We start from the raw sequence: 9,327 nt of genomic DNA on the forward strand, positions 1-9,327 counted from the left end.
GGGGGGGGGAGGAAGGCGGGGGCGCGGTCTCGCGGGGCCGCGGGTGGCTTCCGGCCTGGGCCCGCCTCCCGGGCAACGCTGCCCATCGGACTACCCGTCCCTGAGGCTCGGGAACCCGGGGTGGCCAGGGGGATCCCGTACCTGAGCCAGGGCTCTGGCGCGTGCCCGGGGCTTCCCCGGTGCCCCGGGAGGCACGAAATGAATGGTGTAATTGGGGAGGCCAAGCACGCAGGCCAAGGAAAAGCTGCTGCCGGCCCCTCTGTGAGCTGAAGGAAGTGGCAAGGTGCAGAAGCCCAGGGCTCTCAGGGAGGTGGAGAGGATTTGGCAACCAGGGGACCAACCTCAGCTCATCCCTGGCTCCCATCCTGCAGTGTCGCTGCCAAAGGGGACTGCCCTCTGGACGCTTGGAAAACTTAGAAATCCCAAACTCATTTTTAAATGTCCCGCTCAAGATTCAAGATGTACAAAGTCGATGAGGGAGTTGGGGGTAGGGGGTGCTGACATTTGTGGCAGCAGGCTCTGCCTTGCACAAGAGACACCAGTTCTGGACAGAGAAGCCCTGGGTGGATCTGTGATGGAGTCCTCATAAAAAGTTTTAGATAGGGATCATGAAGGTTGCGTTACTCTTGCGTTTCCTTCTGCGCACACACACTCTAAAGTGGACGCCAGTTTTGCCCCAAGCACAAAACAGAAGTACAAAAACTTCCTGTTTGCTGCTCCTGAGAACGTGTTCCAGTGATGGAACCTCAGAGGAATTTGTGCATTCCTCTCCCACAAGTGTCCAGGGGCAGGGGTGCCGGGAGAATGAGTTCGCAGAGGAAGCAAGAATGGCAGCGAGAGCCAGGGCTCAAGAAAGGAAAAAACTGTGTGAGCCAACACACTATTTTTCCTCCATATAGAGAAGTTTGGGTAAAAGAGCTACTCAAAACTATGAGTCGCATGTGTGACTTTCCAGAGACACACACTGGGCCACCTTACGCAACGTGCTGTAGGGTGGTGTATGCTAGACACACACTTCTTTCACAATCTGTTCCCAAAGCCAAGTCTCCTCGCCTCCTTCCAGGAGTTCCATGACCAGAAGAGGACCCCATTACTGAAGTTCACCTGGATGGGAAGAAAGCAGGATATCCCAGTGAGGACAAAGTCCTGTCTCCAGAGGGATTGTGATCTGTCTGTGGATCAACACACCACCACTCTGATTTGACTGACCAGGTACAGGTGGGCAGGGCCTGAATCCGCAGACTCCCAACTTTACATTATATGACACACTACAGCCGCAGCCAGCCAGTTTGGGGGTTGGGCATGGTTAGGACGCAGCGTTGGCTGTGTGTAAAGGTTACTTTCTGGGGGAAATTCAGTACCCTAGAAATAGCCCAAAGGCCCCAAGGCTAATGGCTGACAAAAATTCCATAAGTCTTCGGTGTGTTTGGATCCATGGAGTCCCAATCAGAATATTTAGGAACGACCGCGTACATGCTTAGGCAATTGGGAATGCACTTGTAATCTTCAGTTTGTAGTTGGCCAGAACGCGAAGAAAGGATGAGGAGCGCTGTCTTCCAGGAGGAAGTGAGGTAGGAGCATTATTAACTCTCAATTAAAATCCGGCAGAGGTTCAGAGGCAGCCTTTCCGTGGACAGTGGGAATAATTGCGTGCAAAGCAGAGAAGCATCCAATTGTGTGGCGACTTTTGTGTACTAAAATTTTGTTTAAAGTTCAAAGAAAACTCACAGTGGGGTTATTACTGCAACTCGGCGCTGTGGCAATGGCTTGGAAGCAAGAGACTTTATATTGGACTGAGCCGGGAGGGATCGGTAGGCCTGGGTGTACAGGTGAAAATACAATGAAGAAAATGTTCTTGGCAAAACATCTGGAAGCAGGTTGGGGACATGCAGCCCGATAATGGAGTGCTTGCCCGCGTGCTCGAGGGCCTGGAGTTGATCCCTAGCACCGGCCAAAAGAGAAGAAAAAAAAAAAAGAACTTGGATCAAAACAATAGGCATGGATCAAATAATACTTCCCAAGTTGTTAAACCAACTAAGGCCAGTGAGAGCTGTTAAGTTTAGAGAGAGGTTCCTGCCGACACAGCACTAGGAGACTCAGCTCTCTCGGCTCACTTTACTCACAGGGCTGCTCAGGTGCCTTTTCTAGCTGCCCTTCACGGTGTCATGACGTCACCACCCTGACCCAGTAGCCGCTCTTCAGTTAGGAACTGTTTGGGCATGAAATCCTTCCTCACAAGACACTCTCTGCTTTGCGCTTGATTTTCTTCTGATTGTTTTTGCTAAGTCTGTATCTGAAATTGGGGAAGGTGATGAATAGCCACGTCAGGCGGTAGATAAATCTAATCTAATGCAAATCGTCCCCTAAAAATACAGTAATTTCCCCCCACAAGGTGCCAGCAAACAGTACCACGAAGCAGACATCAGCTGTGTGATGGTCTTCTCCACTCCATCTCTCTCTTTTGCTCTCTTGTTAGTACGGGATCCTGCCAGCCTCTTACAATCCTAAGAGAGTCAGATTGTAGAGCAAAGATTCCGAAGCCAGTCTTACCATTACTGTAATCACTCCCTCTCATCTTCCACCAAATATTGTTACTCAGTGGTTGTTTTTAATTATGAAAAAAGATAAGGCTCACGTCTCTTTAGTTTGGGGCACGCTTTTCCATGGGCCTCCCGATGGATCTGTGTTACCTAATCACACACCCTTCATTTTTTAGTTGCTTAAGAAGTTTCCAAGTTGAGTTATTATGTAAGCTTGGGTGAGACAAAGCTAAACTCATAGGCAACAACCTAACACACACACACACACACACACACACACTACATAAATATATTGCAAATGTATGAATCTATTCTGAGGATTTAGAGCAGGATTTTTTTTGTTTTGTTTCACTCTATCTTTTCTCAGTGTTCCTATCTTCCCCTCTTTCCATCTTTTGCCTGTTTCTAATACTTTGTCATCACTTGTATCCTTCAGGCTTTAAATGTGTAAACATCCATGAGCTGGATGTGTTTACTGGAAAGCCAGGTCAAGCCCAGCCATACTTAACAAGGCTGTATCCGCCATAGTCTTTGTACAGCCAAGGTCCAGTGAGCTGCTTAGCGTCTGGGGGCCTCTCTAGGACATACTGTGTGAACCCTGCTGCGGGGCTGAGGTCGCCAGGTGGAACATCTGTAAGCCTGGGCTTGGCTTCTCCTGCTTTAGAACAGTGACCATCATTTCTTGCTTTATTTCTTTGAGATCATTCTGAGGGTGGTTAAGCACCAACAGAGCTCTTTAAGGAATTCACATACGTGAAATGTGAGCACCTCAAGAAGTGAGAAAGCCAAGAGCAGGAAAAAAAAATTAAAGAATTGCAGTTTACTTATTAGAAAAAGAAACGAAACTTGCTGGTAGGAAAGGGGGATAGAGAAAAAAAAAGGAGGAGGAAAAAAGGAAGAATGGGAAAAGAATTGGGAAGAGGAAGGAAATTTCCTGGGCATGGTGGTGCACATTTGGGAAACAGAGTGCAGCCTGGTAGACCCTGTGAGAACCTTTCTCAAGAAAACAAATGAGACAAAAAGACAAGCCCCCTACACTGAGATAGCTCTATAATTAGCAAAAAAAAAAAAAAAAATAGTGATTGAGTGCAGGCAAGTTGATATTTCACAGTCCCTTTGTCCATTCTTAGAGGTGATAAAAGTTAGTTAACCCCTTTAGAAAAACAGTTGTGAAGTTTCTGGGGTTGGTTTTAATTTTACCAGATTGCCATACACATCCCTGGCTGGCCTGGAACTCAAAGAGCTGTACCTGCTTCTACCTCCTGGGGACTGAGTGACAAGGTCTGTACTACACACCCAGTTCAGTTTGGGGATTTTTACAGAAACCTTAGATATGCTCATTCTCTTCAACCAAATTTCTCCGTTTTAAGAACTGCATCTTGCCGGGCGTGTGACTCTTGCACTGATGGGGCGGAGAAGGATTGATGGAGTTCATGGCTAGTCTGGACAACATAGCATGACCCTGGATCAAGAGAAGAAGGGAAGACAGGAGGAGGAGAAGGAGGAGGGAAAAGGAAGAAGAAGACTACCGATTCACCATCCCAGGGGACTCGCTACTACCAGCGATGCTCCACAGGAGTGTGCGCGCACACAGAAGCGGTTTTGAACAAACGTCTGAAGGTGCTGTTTTGTGTCTCTTGTTCACTGTGACATAGCCTCGTGGCATGCTAGCACAAAAGCAGCAAACACAGCTCAGCGGATACGGACCACGTATTTTCATCTCCCAAGAGGAAAATATCTAAGAGTGTCCCATAAGGTCAGTGCTCTGTGATGGGTGAGGGTGAGCTTCCCCCCCACACACACACACCTCGGCCTCTTTCCTTGTTCGTTCGTGAAAAATGCTACCTTTACGGAAGGGAGGGCAACGCACGAATAAACGCAGATGTGAACTTAGTAAAAACAAGCTGTTTCCACGTTCTCGAAGTTCTATTCGTAAATTACAATGTGAAGATTCTGGCAGGCTATTTTAGAATTTCTCATAATATTAAAGTTGATAAAAGAAAAAAACTGAAGGACTATTTTTTTAAAATCATGGAAAACATAATGACTAGTTATATTAGCATGCGACTTTGTCTAAATCACAACACAAAGGATTCTGTAATTAACTGAAAGCTGAGCCGTGGGTGGTGGTGCACCGTTAATCCCAGCACTCAGGAGTAAGAGGCAGGCAGATCTCTGTGAGTTCGAGGCCAGCCTGGTCTCCTGAGCGAGTTACAGGACAGGCTCCAAAGCAGCAGAGGAACCCTGTCTCGAAGTGCCCACCCCCCACCAAAAAAAGTGAGTTGAGATAACTACTCGTGAACATGAAGGCAGATTACTTAGACGTAGTCTGTTTCGCGTATCTGTAATTTGTGTTGATCTATGATGTAGACATATCTCTGAATTAAGTTTATTATTGAATGGAAGCAAGAGGATATCCACGAATTCCAGGCCAGCCTGGGCTACAAAGTGATACCTTGTCTCAAAAAAAAAGAAAAGCTAATATGGCAACAAAAAGTTCTTAAAATGCCACTTCTTAGAAAAAAAATCAGAATAATTAGGTTTTTCCTGTAGGAAGAGCAGAGCTATAACATAGGAAACAATAGCCCAGGAAAAAAGTGTATTCAACAGGTCAATACTGAATCCTCATGTGTCTTCATGGGACAGCCAGCCACACAAAGTGTAAACAAGAAACTACGAAAGTGGTTCTCACTGTGAAAAGGGATTCATACGTTCCTCACGAAGTCCTTCATAGCTTCATAGCTTTATAAAAACATGAGGACATCATCCCATTAGAGGAAAACTAGACACAAGATCTACTAATGGCATATAAAAAGTGTTTGTATTTGCCTTAAAATACCTGAAGTGTATACCAAAATGAGGGTGTACGTGTTTGCACCCCAAATCTGAAAGCTATGACGCCAAGAACCTTTGGGAATACTGTGAGCAGGCCCTTCTCTGGATTACTGATGGCAGGGTAAATTAATATACCTTTGTGGAAAGCCATATGGCAGTAGGTTTCAAAGCCCCAAAAACGTTCATTACTCTTTAACCTAGTGATTTTGCCTCTGGAAATCTATCCTAAGGAAATACTATGAAATATTTTTAAATACCATATGCCTGACTATGTTTGTCCCCATGAAATCTGTTCTCTATAAAAAAAAAATGAAAACCACTGAAATTGTCCAACATAAGAGCTAGGCTTTAGTAAAATATGGTTCATTCACTTGATGGAAAATGATCTGTGAATGTAAAAGGGTGGCTAATATGATTGCTACCAACTCCTTTCTGTGGCTAAGTCGATTTCTCTAAGGTCTGCTCTCAGACTACTCAAGAAGACTAACCAGATGTTGGGCATCCCATCATTTTTTAACTGATATCTTAACATTATCATGTAGCTTTTTCTAGGCTATTTTTACAGCATCTCCAATGTAAAATCAGAATAAATTATGTCTCTGCTTCAGTCAATAACTGTATGCACAGTGATCGCCTGGGGACATGTATAAAAGAGATTCAGGGAAAATATGCAAAGAACTATTTTGGATTAAGGGGCCTGTTTACTTGTGGTTCTGGCTACATTGTCTCTATTGCACAAATGGTACCTAATTGGCAAAGACTCAGTGTGGAGCAATGTGCTTTCATTTGTAAATAAGGTGGTTTAATCTGACATAAGCATGTTTACGTTTCCTGGGAACATCTTTATAACTAAGGCAGAATAACAAAATATCTTTTAAATGAGGATGTTTCTATACCAAGAGTTCTATCCTAAGTACCCATAATAACTCATGAAAGCTTTCAAAGGTATGCCTAGAAAAAATGTCAAGGTGCATGTGATTTGTAATCTCTCTGGGTGGGAATGTCCCAAAGTAACTCATATAAAGCGAAGAGCGTGGAGTAATGCCATTGGATTAAAACAGACGTGAAAGATAATGTCCTATAAGAATACTCAGCACATAAAGAGTTCACTACCAAGTACCATTCTTACATGCAAAATCAAAAAAAAAAAAAGTTGACATACTAGATCTTTTCAGGCAAGGAAGTTAAGGGTCTGAGACACTGAATGACCTTCCCTAGATTGCTAGAGGTCGCTCCCAACAGAACAGTAGACATGGTGTGTGGCTGTGATCCCAGCACTTCGGATGCTGACATGAGTTCCCAGGCCAGTCTGGGAGACGTAGCAAGTTCCAGGCTAGCCTAAGCTAAGAGTGATAAACGCTTCAAAGGCAAGCAAAAATTTCAGAATTCTCTCCCCATCCTCATCGTCAGTTTCTTCTAACAGTTTTTATTCCTCTCCATCTGTAAACAGGAGAGGCTCTGTTACAATAGCGTAGGCCAATCCTGCTACAGTCCCTCACCGGAGACTGCTTTCATAATCTTATCATAGTTTATTGCATAATAATCTCCTTACTATTTCTTCACTAGCGTAAGGACAGAGCCCATATGTACTTGGCAGAGAACGATTAGTAAATTACTCCTGAGTGGTGAGCAGGTTACCTTGATACCCAAAGACGAGTGAAGAAAATATTATGGGATAATAAGGAAAATCTTAGTTTCCACAGTCTACAATAATTTTAATCAAAGTTAGCAGAGGTCAAACATACAAGGGAAAAAGTATGTAAAGAAAGTAGAGGACAATGGGTTTGTACCCCCAAATAAGCTAAGGATGTTTAACATGTGAGCCCCCCCCAACCTCTTAATAACACCTGCAGCTCCCTTTTCTCATAGCACTTCTAATAGAGCCGTAGTCAGAGCGTGAATACTGAACTACAGGTTTGCTTTCGCTTCTTAAAACATAATAGGACCATAAAGCTTTCCTAACCTACTTCGTAAACTGTCTGAATGGATGAGATTCAGTTTTGTGTATCAAAGGCATAAACGCTGTCAATTAAAGTTAAAATCAATCAGCCCCAATCAATCTCAGGCTCATTGATGAGGATTTTTAAAAAGACGAATGGAGACAGAACTCGGGTTTATTTGCCTAAGTTTCTCCACCTGCATCGTGCTCACACACACAGAAAGAAGCCGCAGTTGCTAGGCTTCCAGATGTCACCCCTGACCGTGAAAGGAAGCAGCTTTGCCCCATAAGTCTTCCAGGAGCCCCTGGCATTGGGGCAAACATCTGAGGAAGGCTTAGAGATCTCTTGGCAACTTCTGCGATGAGTCCCATGACTATGTGGGAGAAGAAAGCCAACTTCATGGCCTCTGACACCCAAACCTAACCTCCAACAAGGTCTGACAATGGGAATCCAAAAGCCTGGGGACCTCTAGCCATTCCTTCTTCCTTGAAGGTGCTCTCTCCCACAGACTGGGCACAAAGAGGTCCTTTTCTGTCCTGGAAAACCAATGAGTTTTGTTCTTGTTTGAGTAAAGCCATGCTGAACAAGCTGAATTAATCTATATGGTTAGTAGCTTTAACACACACACATACACACACATGCACACACATGCACACACACACACACACACACACACACACACACACACACACACACACTCTTTTAAGAATGCTTTTAAGTGCTTTTAAGAATTCGGCCAGCACAGGACGGTGGTGGTGCACGCCTTTCATCCCAGCACTTAGGAGGCAGAGGCAGAGGGATATCTGAGTTCAAGGCCAGCTTGGTCTACAGAACTAGTTCCAAGACATCTACGACTATTACATAGAGAAACTCTGTCTCAAAAACCAAAACAAAAAAAGGTCAGCAATGATTTAAGAATGCTTCCGCCTTGTTATTAGTTATTAGAATTTATCTTTGGGGGGCTGTAGAGATAACTCAGAGGTTAAGAGCACTGCTGTTCTTCCAGAGGTCCTGAGTTCAATTCCCAGCAACCTCATGATGGCTCACAACCATCTACAATAGGATCTGGTGCCCTCTTATGGTGTGCATGCATGCATTGTGTACACAATAAATAAATCTAAAATAAAAATGAAATATATCTTTTTTTTTTGAGACGGGATTTCTCTGTAGTGAAATTTATCTTTTAAAAAAGCATATAATGACCAGTCAGGATCATTTTCATCTGTAAGGATGAAGAGATGATACAACTTGCTGAGTTTTAGAAAGACTGAGGCAGGAGGATCATGAATTTGAAGACAGTCTGGACCACATAGTGAGACCTGGCCTGAAAAACAAAAAGTCCACAGGAAGTCTGTGACTTCCCTTATGGCCTTTGCTTTCACACACAGAGAAATCTCCACAAAGTGTATTTAGAAAACATAATTATTTGCATATCTAAGATTGCATTCACTCAGCAAGACCACTAAACGCCCCCTTTTAAAAGCGCAAAGCACCATGCTAAAGGAGATGCACCCAACAAAGACTATACTATCGTCTCTGCTCTAGAGGGTGATAATCTGAGAGGGTGGGTTAGAAGGGGGTCCTCAATATCCCCAAACAACTTCCTGCGTCATAAACAATGGCAGTTTCATTTATCTGTGCAGTATGAAATAAGTAGCCTCCAAGGATTCTGTTTTTATCACCCTGAAGTGCATAAAATGTAAAAGGCAATTTGATGTGCTTGGTCCACAAATACTGAGTATTCACCAAATGAGGACATGATAGTTTTGTACACAGGTGACAAGTCCTTCAACACACAGACACACAGGCACACACACACACACACACACACACATCCTCAGAAAGAGAGAAAGAGAGAAAACAGACATCAATGAGCTGAACCCTGGTGGAGCAGATGAGAAACAAGTTCTATCTTAGGCTAATTAACTATTTGATTACAAAGCAGCCGTTGATCTTTAATTTTGTTTTACTTTTGTGACAAGTTGCCCTTCATTTTAAAGAAGAATTGACTG

The 9,327-nt window shown here is 43.9% G+C and overlaps 1 long non-coding RNA gene across 1 annotated transcript; it reads left to right on the top strand.

Annotated features, from left to right (window-relative positions):
* The first annotated feature begins 605 nt into the window (after positions 1–605).
* Positions 606–4,491, top strand: LOC126487907 (uncharacterized). Its single transcript, XR_007588526.1, has 3 exons — positions 606–1,212; positions 3,744–3,821; positions 3,911–4,491. It is a non-coding gene; the product is annotated as an uncharacterized lncRNA (long non-coding RNA).
* Positions 4,492–9,327: the final 4,836 nt, after the last annotated feature.

This window comes from Alexandromys fortis, unplaced genomic scaffold (assembly GCF_014885135.2).
Source record: "Alexandromys fortis isolate MF-2015 unplaced genomic scaffold, M_Fortis_MF-2015_v1.1 scaffold_8_1_9099942, whole genome shotgun sequence".
Lineage (NCBI taxonomy): Eukaryota > Metazoa > Chordata > Mammalia > Rodentia > Cricetidae > Alexandromys > Alexandromys fortis.